Source organism: Talpa occidentalis, unplaced genomic scaffold (genome assembly GCF_014898055.3).
Source record: "Talpa occidentalis isolate TD23 unplaced genomic scaffold, MPIMG_talOcc4v2.1 talOcc4.4, whole genome shotgun sequence".
Lineage (NCBI taxonomy): Eukaryota > Metazoa > Chordata > Mammalia > Eulipotyphla > Talpidae > Talpa > Talpa occidentalis.
This window is the reverse complement of record NW_023604295.1, coordinates 49,694,019-49,710,750: the sequence shown is the minus strand read 5'-3', so window position 1 is coordinate 49,710,750 and position 16,732 is coordinate 49,694,019. Positions and strand designations below refer to the sequence as shown.

The window sequence follows — 16,732 nt, the reverse complement described above, 5'->3', positions numbered from 1 at the left end:
AGAAATGCAGGAGATCAAAGAATTAGTGGAAGAACTAAAGAATTCTGGGAAAAGCAATGAAAGCAGAATTGATGAAATGGAAGAACGAATAAGTGCTCTTGAAGACACAGAAATAAAAAGAACCAAAACAGAAAAGGAAAGGGAAGTACAAAGGAAAAAGAATGAAGAAAGACTTCGGGAACTATCTGACTCCATGAGGAAAGGAAATATAAGAGTTATAGGAATACCAGAAGGAGAGGAGAGAGAAGTAGGAACAGAGAAAATATTCAAAGAGATAATTGAAGAGAACTTCCCAAATGTGAAGAAGGAGCTGAAAATTGATATACAAGAAGCAAGAAGAACACCAAACTTCCACGACGAAAGAAAAAATACAGCAAGACACATAATAGTAAAGCTCCCTAGAATCCAGGACAAGGAAAAAATAATGAAGCTGGCAAGAGGGAAGAAACAGATAACATTCAAAGGAAAGCCAATCAGGCTGACATCAGACTTCTCCGAAGAAACACTACGGGCAAGGAGAGAGTGGAGGGACATAGTCAACAGACTCCAAGAAAACAGATGCCAACCAAGAATACTCTATCCCGCAAAGCTCTCCTTCCTCTTTGAAGAAAGAATATGGACCTTCCCAGACAAACAGAAACTCCGGAATTTCATTGCAACTAAACCCCCACTCCAAAAAATACTACAAGGAGTCCTAAAGCCAGAACCTCAGAGGGATGAATAACAATGAAAGAAGGCCAAAAAAAAAAAGTTATTAAAAGAATAAATAAATAAAATCAAAGGAAAGACAAACACAATGGCAAATACAGATGTTAACATATCAATATTAACTCTAAATGTAAATGGACTAAACTCTTCAATAAAAAGACACAGAGTTGCAGCCTGGATTAAGAAACAAAACCCAACCTTTTGCTGTCTCCAGGAAACACATTTAGCTACAAAAGATAAAAATAGGCTCAAAGTTAAAGGTTGGAAAACAATCCTACAAGCAAATGGACCAAAAAAGAAAGCAGGAACAGCTATTCTTATATCAGATAAAACAGATTTCAAACTCAAAAAGATAAAAAGAGACCCCAATGGTCACTAACTACATTATGATCAAGGGGACAATACTTCAAGAAGAAATAACACTCATTAACATATACTCACCAAACAAAGGAGCACCAAAATATATCAGACAACTGTTGTCCTCTCTGAAAACAGACATCAGAGAAAACACATACGTAGTGGGAGACTTCAACACACCACTATCAACAATGGATAGATCAACAAGACAAAAAATAAGTAAAGAAACCAAAGCTCTAAATAAGGACCTAGAGCAATTGGGCTTAACAGACATCTATAGAACACTAAACCCCAAAAAAACGGAGTACACATTTTTCTCAAGCGCACACGGATCATTCTCCAGGATCGATCACATACTGGGGCACAAGACAAACATCAACAGATACACCAAGATTGAAATCATATCAACCATCTTTTCTGACCATGAAGGCATCAAACTAGAAATAAACCATAAAAAGAAGGCAAGGAACTTTCCTACCTCATGGAGATTAAAAACCACACTACTGGAAGACCACTGGACTAATGAGGAGATGAAAGAAGAAATTAAAAAATTTTTTGAATTGAACGACAAGGAGGACACCAATATCCTAAATGTATGGGATGCAGCAAAAGCAGTAATAAGAGGAAAATATATAGCAATAGAAGCTCACATCAAGAAACAAGAAAGAACTCAAAGAAACAACCTAATCTCGAAGCTCAAAGATCTAGAAAAAGAAAAACAAAAAAACACCAAAACCAGTAGAAGAAAAGAAATAATAAAAACCAAAGCAGAAATAAATGAAATTGAAACTAAAAAAACAATCCAAAAGATCAATGAAACCAAAAGCTGGTTCTTTGAAAAAATCAATAAAATAGACAAACCCCTAGCCAGGCTCACAAAGGAAAAAAGGGAGAAAGCACAAATAAACAGGATCATCAATGAAAGAGGAGAAATCACAACGGACACAGCAGAAATCAAAAGAATAATCAGTAACTACTATGAACAGTTATATGGAAACAAGTTTAACAATCTAGAGGAGATGGACAAATTCCTACAACTCTACAATCACCCAAAGCTAGATAAAGAAGAAATAGAACACCTAAACAGACCAATTACAATTAGCGAAATTGAAATGGTAATCAAAAACCTCCCCAAAAACAAAAGCCCAGGACCTGATGGATTTACAAATGAATTCTACCAAACATTCAGAGACGAATTAGTGCCTATCCTTCACAAACTCTTCCAAAAAATTGAGAAGGAAGGGACAATACCAAACACGTTCTATGAAGCCAACATTACACTAATACCAAAACCAAACAAGGACAACACAAAAAAGGAAAACTACAGGCCAATCTCCCTAATGAACACTGATGCAAAAATCCTCAATAAAATTTTAGCCATCAGAATCCAACAATGTATCCATAAGATAATTCACCATGACCAAGTAGGATTCATTCCAGGGGCACAAGGATGGTTTAACATCCGAAAATCAATCAACGTTATCCAACACATCAACAAAAAGAAATATAAAAACCATATGATAATATCAATAGATGCTGAGAAAACTTTCGACAAAGTGCAACACCCATTCATGATAAAAGCCCTTGAAATTCTTGGGATACAAGGAACATACCTCAACATCATAAAGGCCATCTATGACAAGCCAACAGCCAGTATCATTCTCAATGGTGAAAAGCTGAAAGCAATTCCATTAAGATCTGGAACAAGACAAGGATGTCCACTCTCACCACTGCTTTTCAATATAATACTGGAAGTCCTAGCCAGGGCAATAAGACAAGAGAAAGACATCCAAGGAATCCAAATAGGAAAAGAAGAAGTCAAACTATCACTATTTGCAGACGATATGATATTATACATAGAGAACCCCAAAAACTCCACAGAAAAGCTAATTCATCTCATCAATCAGTTCAGTAAAGTGGCAGGATACAAAATCAACACGCAAAAGTCAGTAGCCTTCCTATACACAAACAATAAATCTGAAGAAGAAGAAATAAAAAAAAAACATCCCTTTTGTTATTGAAACAAAAAAAATCAAATATTTGGGAATAAATCTAACAAAAGAGGTAAAGGACCTATACAAAGAAAACTATAAAACACTGTTAAAAGAAATAGAAGAAGACACAAAGAAATGGAGAGACATCCCCTGCTCGTGGATTGGAAGAATAAACATTATTAAAATGGCCATTCTTCCAAAAGCAATATACAGATTCAATGCTATTCCAATCAAAATTTCAATGTCATTCTTCAAAGAAATAGAACAATTATTGATGAAATTCATATGGAATCACAAAAAACCCCGAATAGCCAAAGCTCTCCTGAAAAAAAAGAAGGGAATGGAGGCATTACACTCCCAGACTTCAAACTATACTACAAAGCCATAATCATCAAAACTGCATGGTATTGGAACAAGAACAGACATACAGACCAATGGAATTGAATAGAAAATCCAGAAATAAACCCACAGATTTATGGTCAACTAATCTTTGACAAAGGAGCAAAGACTATGCATTGGAGCAAAGAAAGTTTGTTCAATAAATGGTGCTGGGAAAACTGGGTCGCTACATGCAAAAGAATGAAGCTTGACCACTACCTCACACCATACACAAAATCAACTCAAAATGGATTAAAGAACTAGACATAAGACCTGAACCATAAAATATATAGAAGGAAATATAGGCGAAACACTACGTGATTTGCACATCAAAGACATCTTTACAGACACATCACCCAAAGCAGTGATAGTGAAGGCAAAGATAAACAGCTGGGACTACATCAAATTAAAGAGCTTCTGCACAGCAAAAGAGACAATAACAAAAACAAAGAGAAACCCCACCAACTGGGAGAACATTTTTGCACCCAACACTAATGATAAAGGACTGATCACAAAAATCTGCAAAGAGCTGATGAGACTCAGCAACAACAAAGAAAAAATCCAGTCAAAAAATGGGCAGAAGAGCTAAAAAGAAACTTCTCTGAAGAGGAAATGCAAATGGCCAACAGGCATATGAAAAAATGTTCAACATCACTTGCCATCAGGGAAATGCAAATCAAAACTACCATGAGATACCATCTTACACCAGTGAGAATGGCACATATTAAAAAAACTAGCAACAACAAATGCTGGCGAGGGTGTGGAGAAAAAGGAACTCTTCTGCACTGTTGGTGGGAGTGCAAACTGGTCCAACCACTGTGGAGAGCTGTGTGGAGATTTCTGGACCTACTAAACATAGAGCTTCCATATGATCCAGCAATTCCACTCCTAGGTATTTACCCAAAGGACACAGAAACATCAATTCCAAAGAACACCTGCACCCCTATGTTTATAGCAGCACTGTTTACAATAGCTAAGCTTTGGCAACAACCCAAATGCCCAAAAATAGATGACTGGATCAAGAAGATGTGGTACATATATACCATGGAATATTACTCAGCATTCAAAAAAGATAAACACATGCAATTTGCAGCAACATGGATGGCGCTGGAAGGGATCATGCTCAGCGAAATAAGCCAAAAAGAAAAAGAAAAATACCGGATGGTCTCACTCATAGCAGGAATCTAGAAAACTTAAATAAGGGACCAGGAAAATGAATAACTATAAGAAAGTGAAAATCAAAATCAACAAAAAACTATGAACCAGAGACACTTTTTTGGGGGCGGGGGCGGGAGGGGAGGGATTGGGGTCAGAATGGGGGGGCTGCAATTGTATGGGAATATAACAATAAAATTTATTATTAAAAAAAAAAAAAGGCCAGAACAGTGTTCAAATCAATTAATAATAATATTCTTTTGAACAACTTTGGTGAAAATGGAGAAGATCATGATAGGATCTTTCATAAGAACTTCTGTTTAAGGTCATAAAGTGCCTGGCATGAACTAAGTGATATGATTCTAATGCCTATTCCATTCAACAATATGGCAAATTGATCCTGGTTAACAATCAAAAGAATAATTAACAAATAAATGAATTCTGAATTGCATAGTTATCTGGTAATTAACATCAATTTATCAAATATGCTTGTCCCAGGTATAGCTAAAGTTTTATAAAGTCTTTGGGCTCAAAATTATCTCTCCCATCCATGAAATGAAAAGCCTCTCAGTCTAGGCAATTCCTATTCAAAATTCAGTCTATTTGTAAATGAAAGACTAAATTTTGTATCCCAGAGATAGGTTGGTCTCTGCATGCTTCCACAGTGCAGGGAGACCATGAAATATCATTTGATATAGCCCATGATCATATTGAAATATCATATTGAAATATCATATTGATATAGCCCATGAAATATCATTTGATTTTAATTTAGCAAGTAGGAAGCAAAGTCATGTGCATGTCTTGGGCATCACAGAGCAACCAAAAATTTACAAAAGTAAACCTTGAATTCCAAATGGAATATAGCATTCTATATAGCAACCTAGTTTGAAAACTTCTTGAATGTAGGCACATTTTCTTTATGGCTATTGTACTTGAATATACTTGGAGCATTAATTTCATCTTGAAGTAAACTATATTATTTGCTTGTCCTTGTCATAGATTACTGTATACTGCTACAATAGAATCAGAACATGTACATAAGCACACACCTTACTTAGTTTGATAGAAATTGATTGTATGTTAAATTTATGGAGAATGTTTTAGAATATGATACACAGGACCTTTGCTGCCTGAAAATTTTATATCTATCATTCTGAAGCATATGTGACTCATGCAAGTTTAGGATTACCTCTTCTTAGGTTCCCCTATGAGAATATGTTAAAGGATATGCTAAAAATACCTAAAACCTAGTAATATCGATAGGACATGACATTGAGTATATACTAAGTGTTTTGAACACATGAATTCATTGAATCCTGTTTTACAACTTTAGTATATAGGTACCATTAATTTTTCCATTTTATATAGCTACTCTGAGTTAGAATCCAAGGTCTGCTACTATCTATGTGTCTTAAAGCCCTCAACTCCTACTCTGTATTTCTGATTGGAATCTATCATCTATCAATGAGTAGGTCTGATTCAATCAACCTGGTTACAGGTTTTCTTGCTTTCTCATCACTATGCACGCATCTCTTCCTAAGATTCATACTTTATAGCAAAGGATGGACTTCTAGAACAAGTAGAATAGTTCTTCAGTCAGAGTTGGGTAAGTAGCCATGCTCCCCATGCTTCTAGCCAATGTCTTCAGTCCAATGTCTTCTTACCTGCTCAGAAATTTTACACCTTTCTATACATCCTTCTAGTGCAGGCCCTCTCAACCATGGCACTAATGTCATTATGGTTTGACTAACTTTTACTTTGGGAGTTTCCATATGTACTTACAGACTATGAAACAACACTCCTGGTCACTATCCAGTGGATAGTGTAGCTCCCCCCTCCTACTTTTTGCTCCACCAGTTGTGACAATGAAAATGTCTTCAAACATTGTCAGATGCCCCTTGAAGGGGTGACTCTGCTTGAGAATCATCGCTGTAGAGGGTTGTGTTGAAAAGACTAAGGAAGAACAACGGTCTACCAGGCTTCTGGTAAATATAGATGGCTTAACCCATCTTTGTCAAAGAGAATGACAACCCCCACAATACAGGACTTGACCTGAAAATTGAATTTTTTGTGTGTTTCTTATCCAATTCTAAGATTAATTATGAAATTGGTTCTGAAAACTCCAAAGAGACCATACATTTCATTTTTGAAGATGCTGCTTCACTTAGTTAAAAGTGAGAATGGATCACTTCACCTATTACCATTATTTTTAGCTTTTCAAATATTCATCCCCGATTACTGCCTTCTTTAAGAAAAATCAATTAATTAAAAACCTAATTTAGGTGTTTGCAAAAGGTTTTAAGACAAGCATTCTGTTTACATTCCTCCATGCAGAATGTGATTCTGGCAGACTAATACATAATTATTAAAGGTAGTTTAATGCCAATAGACATTAACAGGTTGCTTTTGACTCTTTACTCTGAAGGAAGAAGCCACTATCTACCTAACTCAGAGCAGATGTGCCCTCAGCACAAGACAACAAAATGGCATTTCCTGGGCATTGAAGCAGCATCACAGTGTGAAATACTATCCAACAAAACTTACTAGGAACACCACCATGTTGGCTTGCTGCTATGCAAAGCAGATTTGCCAGTAACACCTGGCCTGTGTGCAAATGGCTCTGTAGGATTGAAGGGAAAATGGAAAACATCCGTTCTTAATGTCTTTCCACTTTTACTTTCATAGGTTGCTCTAGTTCACTTGCCTGATCCCTCTTTACCAAATTAAGGAGGAGATAACAACATTGTTGTTTCCCATTTAATTCAGGTATTCCCGAGTAAGAACACTTTAGAAATGTGGACAGACAGAATGTACCCAGGGGAAATGGTTGGGGCTGATTACCAGGCAGTGGTTGTGTACCGAGAAAAATGTCACTCAGTTATGTAGGTAGAAAGTACTGGGAAGAATAATATGTAAATTGATGTATCACAATTTCTGAAAGCTCAGCGTTATTTCCCCTTGCCCAAAGATTTCACCTCACCTTATTAACTATTCTAACAACCCTGCCTTTTTTTTTTTTTTTTGTTTGTGTAATTCTTGTTTCCTCCCATTTAGCACATAGAAAAAAGCATTAGTAACACTCTTGGTTTTAAATGAACCCTATTAATATTCGCCTCTGCAAGGGACTCTGGGATAATTTTGATAAATGTGGCCATGAAGCTAATCTGACAGAGCTGAGTGTGATGTCTGTGTGTTCATGGGGAACTGCTTCATATGCAAAAGAGGGACAGACTGAGATGGGAAGTCTGGCAGGTCTGTATTTCTGAGCAACTGCTAGCAACCTAAAGGAGACAAGTAACTCTACCTAAATAATAATAATAATAATAATAATAATCCAAAGCAAAAAGAGCAATACTTATGAAGATAAAACAAACTCCACTGCTTTCCAATCAGGAGGTTGTTTGTGTATCAGAACCCCCAGCTTTCACAGCTCTGATTGGCCAGAAAGCTGCAGGAGGGGTGCTGTGAACAAGCAGGTAGAGGAGAAGGGTAAGCACCAGGGCTTAGGCTACATTTCTCTCTCTGTTTTTCCCAAGCAGGCTCCATGTCTTGGGCTGGTGATCACATTTCCAGCAAGGTAGACAGAAGAAGAAGAAGAAGAAGAAGAAGAAGAAAAACAGGCTGCCATTTCCAGAAAAGCTTTATAGCAAATGTCAGAAGTTCTTGGAAATGGGATGATTCTATATATACATTTTGCCTGAGAAGAGTCTCACAAAAGTAGTTAGCTTTAAAATGGAATACATAAATAAGTGATGTGGTTTTGAAGGATTGTGAGTAGCATGATGACAGTTATTAATTATGCTACATGATCTGGCCAAAGCAAGATGAAACTCTTAAATATGTTCACAAAGAATAAAAAATAAATTTTCTTCTGCAACTGTCTCCAAATATTGTACTTTATTCTCTTTATTACAGTACCCTCTCCCACTTATCCATCAGGGGTATGATCTAAAGCTCCCAGTGGGTGCCTGAAATCTCTGATCATGCCTATGCTTTTCCTATCAAGGTATACCTATGACAAAATTTGTTTTATAAATTAGGTACAGTAGGAAATTAACAATAACATGAATGAAATAGAGCAATTACAACAATAGACTGTAATAAAAGTTATATGAATGTGGTCTCTCACCTTTAGGCATCTTATTGCATATAATACTTTTACACTGTGGTTGACCACAAGTAACTGAAAGCACTGATAGTCAAACCACAGATAAGTAAAAAGTACTCTAATGTCTGTATTACTTTTTATTATGAACTTTACTACTAGTTTTGGAATCAATGATAATTTTCTCAACACAGAAGTACACAGATGAGTGTCTTTGAAAAAGATATTGGCAGGAAATGGAGTAAGGGAGAAGGCAGAAGAGATTTAGTGATCATCTTTTGGAAAGAGATGGCAATCTGGGAGAGAATGATAACAGGATAATTACAGACAAAACATAAGCTTGTTCTCGGAGAAGAGGATAAAAAAAATGTTCAATGATCTCCTAAACAAGTATTACCTCAAAAAATAATATAATTAAAAAATATTTTTAAAATTTTATTAGGGGTAGCATTAGGAACAATGCATTTCTTCTCTGAAGCTATTTGAAAAACAGTACAAATGGATTTTTCATGAGTTGGAAGTTAAGTGCTTCTGAGAAACAGAGGGATAGGTGGATTATATGACTCATTTATTGAGCATGTACTATACCAGCAAGATTTGTTTTAAGAGCATTGTATTTAATTACCAGATTCTTCTTGAGCTGTCGATAATATCATACCCACATTACACATAATTAAATTACAGCTTTGAGTGATTAACCATGCTGCAAAGTAAATGGCATCACTCTTATAAGGTAAAAACCTAGATGCAAATTGAAGGCTCTCCAAAGGCCCCACAGCCTACAGAGTCCAGGCTTGCTGAACTTCAGAATATAAACTCTTTTTTCCCCCCAGTTACTCATGCTCTTGATTATTTGGCTCTTGTATTGGAAGATGGAAAATAGAAATCCCTTTTGATAGGACCAAGAATGTGTGTCTGTTACTCAAGCCATTCTCTATCCATAAAATTGTCAGTCTTTCTCTAATGAGTCAAATGTCACAGGCAACACTATTAATATTAACATGTCTTAGAATTTTAAACACACAACTGTGCTGTATCTTTGAAGTTAACATGGCTCTTCCTCTGGACTGCATTGCCTTTGGGACAGATGCAGCTCTCTTGTTATTAACCTGGTTGCTGGGGGCCTGCAGCTGGTAGAGACAGCTCCATCTGGTGGTCCAATCAGAACCCATTAAACACTCAGGTAGACTGTCTGGAAGTGGAAAATATGGAGCAGGGAAACTCAGCTTGGACTACATGACTTCACCTTTGGAAAAAAGAAATAGGAAAAAAAAAAACAAAAAAAACACAGCCCACACAGCCTACAGAGCAATTGTTCCTGCACAGCAACTCTGGTCTAATTGATTTGGACACCACGGCTAATTTTCCCTCAGACATCTGTTAGCACACATTAGTGGATTTCGTTAGGTAGGGAGGCACAGATTAGATGGAGAGCAGAGCTCAAAGGCCCTGATTTGGGAGACTGGAGCAGACGGAGGAATGACAACAGATAGAGCTTGCCAGCACCCCAACAACATCATCAGATACTTGTGCTGCAGCGACCCTGAAAGGAAATGGTGATGACTTGGAGCCATGGCAGTTGTGCAGAACAATCTGATCTTTTCATGCATTTGCCCAAATAATAACTCTTTTCTGAACTTCTGGGACAAGACAAGAGTGCTCCAGACATCAACAGATCCAAAGCACACATAAAATAAAGACAAGCACTGTCAATGCCTGTAATCTCTTCTCCCCAGTTCTCCTTTTTCTTGTATTTCAGACATTGGAATGCAGTGACAATTCCAGGGCTCACTCATACACCAGTAAGGCTGGTGATAAAATGCTGGTCAGGTCAGCATTTTCCAAATCATCTCCCACTGCAAGATGCTGAGAAATAAGTCCTACTTTATTTATTTTTCATATAAGGATACTTAACTGACAAAAGAGTACAGTTCCCAGCATCGGAGACATGTCTTGTAGTTGAGCAATTCAGAAACATCATCTGATGCCCTCAAGCAAGTCCTCCCCGAGGAGCTGGCCTATTCTGATGACTACTCTCCCAATGAATTTGCCTAAAGGTTATTATCCTCTTGAGAAGTAGTACAATGTCATGCATTACAAAAGCTGTACAAAGCAAAAGCTGTGTCTCAATCCAGAAGAGAGAAGTCCTATATACAGGCAAATATTTACATTGGTGATATACCAAATCTTTCCCCCACTTCTGGCATATTTATAAAATATGCCTCTAATAATTTCATTTGCCTCTGAAAATTCTTACTTGCCCTAGTCTACAAAGTAGAGTCAAAAATCCTTTGCAGGGTATTCAAAAACCAGTCTTTTTTGGTTGTTAATTATTTCAGCTTCATCTCCCAAAATACCTCTTCATGTTCCTTTTACTCTTTTTAAAACAGTCTACTTGTTATTTCCTGAATATCCTACATAATTCTACACCTCTGCATTTCTATCTTTTAGTCCTTTGACTACCTAGACAACTGTGGCTTCAGCTTTAAGGCCCTGTTCCACATCTCCTTAATGACACCTTTCTCAAATTTCAAGGGAAGAGTTCTTCTCTCTTTGTGTGCATCTGGACTTTGCTGATGTTTTCATATTCATTTTATATATATATATATATATATGTGTGTGTGTGTGTGTTTGCATTTTTTCCTTTCTTCACAATTCTCTCCTCTGTACACATTCATATTTAGCCCCTGATGTCTGGGCTACATTATTAGTCATTTTTCAATTTTCAAAATCTGGCATAATGTTTAGCATATATTAGGTCCTTAATAAATATCTGTTGAAGGGATGGATTTATGAATAAACTTTGCCACTGAATTTACTGTTTGGGTAACAGAGATGGTGGATTGATTGATTGTCAGAAAAGAGTATCAATAAATCGGAATGACCATGTATTGTATATTTGGTAGCATTGCCAAATATTTCCACCTTGAAAAAACTTTATAATATATGTTTTTAACATTGTTTACATAAGATGGCAAAAAAAAACCCACCAATATAAAGTTTTGGAATGTCACCTGTCTTCCATGGAAGGAATATATATCTTTTTTAAGATTTATTTATTCATGCATGCAAGAACCTGGGTAGAGGCCAGATGCACGGGAGGGTGAAAGGATTCACCAGAGACAGAGTTGGGAGCAGAACAGGCAGACTGACTGAAACACACCACTGAGGGGAGCAGCCAGCGAGACAGGAGAAGTCTGCCGCGCCATGTGGGATTCTCACTGGCTGCCGGGATGGAACCGGCACTGCAGAGGCTGTGGACAACTCCACAGCGCTTTGCTCAACCACCTGTACCACCAGGGGAGGTCCCATGAAAGGAATATTTTGTGTAGTAAATTTTTGATGGCTAATGTATAAATCATTATGTCCTGAAAAAATCCATTAAAGTGGGGTGAAACAAAATGCATAAAGTACCCACAAAAGCATATCTCTAGACAGTATTTCTTAGTGAGGGATTATGAATTAGGTCCACCAGAAGAAATGTAAACTAAAGTCACATGATGGACATTGTGAGTAGATCAAACAAATACAAATGCAACAAGATTCTTTCCTGTGAGCTGCTTCCTCTCCCCCACCCAAACACACACTAGCTCAATGAAGGGAGAGGGGAGAATCAAATTGAAGTATTCATTTAGTACTTATTACATTGCAGATACCATGGCAAGTTCTTTTATGTCATTTTGGGCAAGGTATTTTCATCCCCATTTAAAAGGCTAGGAACTGAAGATTAATTAAATGATTTAACTCATCAAGTCACAGATATGAAGTGCAGTACCAAATCAAACAATGGTTTCGTTTTCAAGGCCACCGTTCCTTTCACTAGCTAATAATTTTGTTTTTCCATTATAATAGAGACAAAATAAAACACAAAGCAGAGAAGACAAATTAAAATTGAAGGACTAAGGCAGTACTGAATTAGAAGAGATTAAAGGCAGCCCAGGAATGGACGAGGTCAAGTTCACTGCTATAACTCTTCTGGGAGCTGATACTACACAAGTTGAGTGGAGCACAGAACCTCTTCTTGGTTCAGTCTCAGACAATGATTCATAGATGAAGGGTAAATACGGTATCTGTTACAGAGGACTGCAATGCACTGATGGAGCTTGGAGCCAGTTGTGTCCATCTGTCCTAACTTTAATGGGATTGATCAGGCTTTGCATTCTGCCAAAGAGAATCATAAGGCATCAGTGCTGGTAATTTGGGAGCAGCTTTTGGCTACCTAAGTGGCTGTTAGTAGAATTTATGGATGGTAAATTCAATTCAGGGAGAGCCTATAGTTAACCCGGAGAGTAGGCAGTTCATCTTCTCTCCTTTCTGAAGTATTCCATTCTTCCCGGTGACCATTAGTCAGGAAAGGAAGTATTTGAAACATTGTGGTAATTTATAGCAAGGTGTTGTAGCATCTGCCACTTCCCTCCTCCACCCTCTCCCAGCAAAAGGTATTTACCTTTTTAACTCTGTCTGATGTTCTGTCACTGTAGAGTAGTTGCAGTGGAGGTTACAAAAGGTAGTTTCTATAACTTATATAACCAGCTTCACTGACTACTCATAATGCTGTTACTTCTTTTCTTTTTGTTGACTAGGTATGAGAAGGCTTTAACTGTTTCATGTATTCCTCAACTCTTATCATCCTGGATCAATTAACCAATTTTTCTTCTTGAAGGAAAATTTGGGTGCATAAAAATGCATTTTTAAGCCTTCAGAAATCAGGCAAAAACACCAGTCACTTCACAGTATCAGACAAAAAACCAGTCACTTCACATATATGTTTTAGTCAGCATCAATTGTTGAAGCAAAACAGACATCTAGGTAGAGTTAGTTACCATATAGGTATTTTATTTAAGGAAAAGCCAAAAGTTTTATTCCTATACCCTATACCCTATACCCTACTTTTCAGATATTCTGTCTCTTTAAAGGAAAGATAAAGGTCTTCCCACAGCACCGTTATTTTGTTTTTTGTTTTTTTTCTGGACAGCTTCCATATGTACAATGCCTCTCATCTCAGATTCCGAACATATGAACTATGTCAGTTGCATTTTTGCCTCTGGCTTCCAGTTGGGATTGGCCAGTGATGAATATTGCTGGGAAATTTGAAGGACAGGAGAGAGTACAGACTAGACATTTATTAGCCTGGCTCCGCTCTGCAGTGTCTCCATGGGTTGGCTGCAGTCTCTCACTCAGCGTCCAGCTCTCACTGAGCCTCTCTGAACACAGCTTTCCCTTTTTCTTGTTTCTAGCAAAGGCTTCTTGCCATTACCCTGTTCAGACAGAGGTGATCACAGCTTCCTAGAGTTACTAGCCCCAAGGTACTGCACTATCCCCTGTGATTTCCTTACCCCTGCCTCCTGTCCAAATATTAAAAAAATATTCTCTATTAAATTCTTTTGAAATTATCCAATTTGAGAGTGCCATCTGTTTCCTGCAGGGACCCTGACTGATAAAACCCTATAACTGAGATTTACCTTTATTCTGAAGCCTGTGTATGATCCTTGGGGAAATTACAAAAAACGAAAAGTATCCACTAAGTCAGAGGGTCAAAAATGGTCAGTTTATCCTAGAAAAGCAACAGGAAATCAGATGAATCTCCCATGCCAGATACTGGCCATTATAATATGGTTCACAATGACCAACTAAAGCATACTTCCCAGCCAAGGTTTTAATAGCAAAATAAAAGGTTTGGAGTCAGCTTTGCACTCCTCAGGCCAAGGCATATTTCCCAGTTACTTCTAAATTGCTTCTTTTTAAAAAGATCCAAAATATGAGTTGCCATGAAATGTTGTCTTTTTCCCAACAGTCATAAATTCATTTATATCAGCACTGTGATCAATGGCATCTTGTGAAGGCTAAATATGCCTTTAAAGTGCACCGGAGTCGAGAATTCCAACATGACTCCAGCAATGATTCCAGAAATTCCAGAAGAATGTTAAGTAATTAAAAAATTGTGCAAAATATTCAAAATGATGATACAACAAAATCTTCTTCCAAGATTGCCTCCTGCAGAAACCTGGTGCCAGTTAACAGTGAGGGACATATTGAGACTCATTTTCCCCACCATAGGTAAAGAATATACAATTGAAAGAAAAGGGGAAAAAAAGGAAGCACTCCAGCACCTGGCAAGAGCTGAGTGCTGTGAATCATGAAGGCCATCCTAGGAGCAGCAAGGTGAATGACGGTGGCCTCCCTTGTCAGGTTTTAGCCTCCTATACGTTTGGCACAGAAAATGAGGGCTTAAAATAGCTTTCGTGCAGGTTCCACGTGACTTGTCACTGGACCCAGACAGCACAAAAGGGCTGATTAGTGAGGCAAAAAAAAAGAGGATCTTCTCCTGAGATGACTTCCAGAAGTTGCTTCTTGCAGCACAAATCTCCCTTTGAAAATGTAGTAGAAGTTGCTGGGAAAGGCACTAGCATTCTCATTCTCCCCTTCAAATGACAGGAATTTGCTTGGAAATCCTTTTTTTTTTTTTTTTTTTTTAAATGAAGATCACTTTCCAGCTCCAACAATCTTCACTTAAAAGAAGAAACGAAAATTCAAAAGACCATCATTCCCCGGTCTTCCCCACCTGCCTTCAGCAAAGAATCTGAGAACTGTGAACAATGGCCTCTTGAGAAGCCCTGGTAGCCAGGAGAGTCAGTCACAGGGACACCAATTCTAGTCTGGGTGCCTGTGCAGAACATGAGGGCCCATTCATGCCAGGGCTGCCAGTTAAAAGACACTGGCAGATGCTGATCATAGAAATGGTACAGGTGTTGGGGAAGGGAATTGTTCAATTTTCCTCTCCTGATGGAGTAAAATTGCTCCCTGGGGGGATACAAGTGGAACAGCTGTCACCCTACCACCAACTGTTTCAGAACTTCCTTGCACCCATTTATTCTTTCAATGTAAGCAAAGCACAGAACAATAAGAAGTGCTAGGATGTGAAGTGAGATGAAGATAACAGAGGAAGGTGGAATTTATTTATTTATTTATTTTAAAAAGACTTTATTTATTTATTTATACAAGTACTGGTACAGTCAAAAGCACGGGAGGGTGAGATAATTCACCAGAGCCAGAGCGGGAGCAGAACAGACAGACTGACGAAATGCACTGCTGAGGGGAGCAGCAGGCATGGCGGGAGAGGTCTGTGCGCCATGTGGGACCCTGCCGGCGGCCGGGATTGAACTGGCACTGCAGAGTCTGCAGGCAGCTTTGTAGCCCAGCGCTCAACCAGTGCGCCACTGTGGAGGTCGGAAGGTGGAATTTAAAAGAAAAAAGAAGTGGCTGGTAAGGAGAGGAGACGTGAGCTGAAGACCGGCCATTCCAGGCTTGCCAGTGATCCCAGTACTTCGGGACTCTGGACCATGGGTCAACAATAGATGCTTCACAAGTATCCCTAGGTGGATGGTTTATGGTCATGGACAAAATCTTCTGTGCCTAGAGTCGGCAATGAAGAGAAAGGAGAGGCAGGAAAAGGATGAGGAAAGAAGAGGAAGGTGGAGATAAGAAGGAGGAGGATGAGTGAGAAGAGAGATGAATGAAAAGCAAAGGAAAATAGAACTATTATGAGACTTTTATTTCCCTCTTATTCTATCAAACCTCCTGGGTTGTAGCTTTCACAAGTAAGTACTTATTGTAAGTTATGGAAAAAATAAATAGAGAATTTACATTTTCTGTATTAATTTATTATCAAGATGGCTTCCTTCCAAGCTCTCCTGCACAGAATACCTGATTGGTTTCTTACCTCTAGACCCTTGGTTGGTGACATTGTGCCAGTGACACCGAGACCAAGAAATTCAATGTTAAAGGATGATGGAGCAACAAGACAAGATGTTCTGCAGAAGAGCAATAGTGTTTAACCTCCCATTAAGAAGAAATTATTCATCTACTAGCTACTAGTTCCTAGGCATTTGGTTCTCATTACCCAGGGAAACTTCTTTCAAAGTGGGCCTTCACGCGTGCATTCCAGTAGCAAGCAAGTCAGTATGATGCCGGTCAGGGAGCTCAAGTGCTCCTGAACCTATTTCACATCTCATTGCTTAGCTGAATGGGATTT

The 16,732-nt window shown here is 38.1% G+C and overlaps 1 protein-coding gene across 3 annotated transcripts in view; it reads right to left on the bottom strand.

Moving 5' to 3' along the window:
- Nucleotides 1–16,732, bottom strand: part of LSAMP (limbic system associated membrane protein) — a 615,816-nt gene that overhangs the window by 226,194 nt on the left and 372,890 nt on the right. The gene's annotated exons all lie outside the window — the stretch shown is intronic.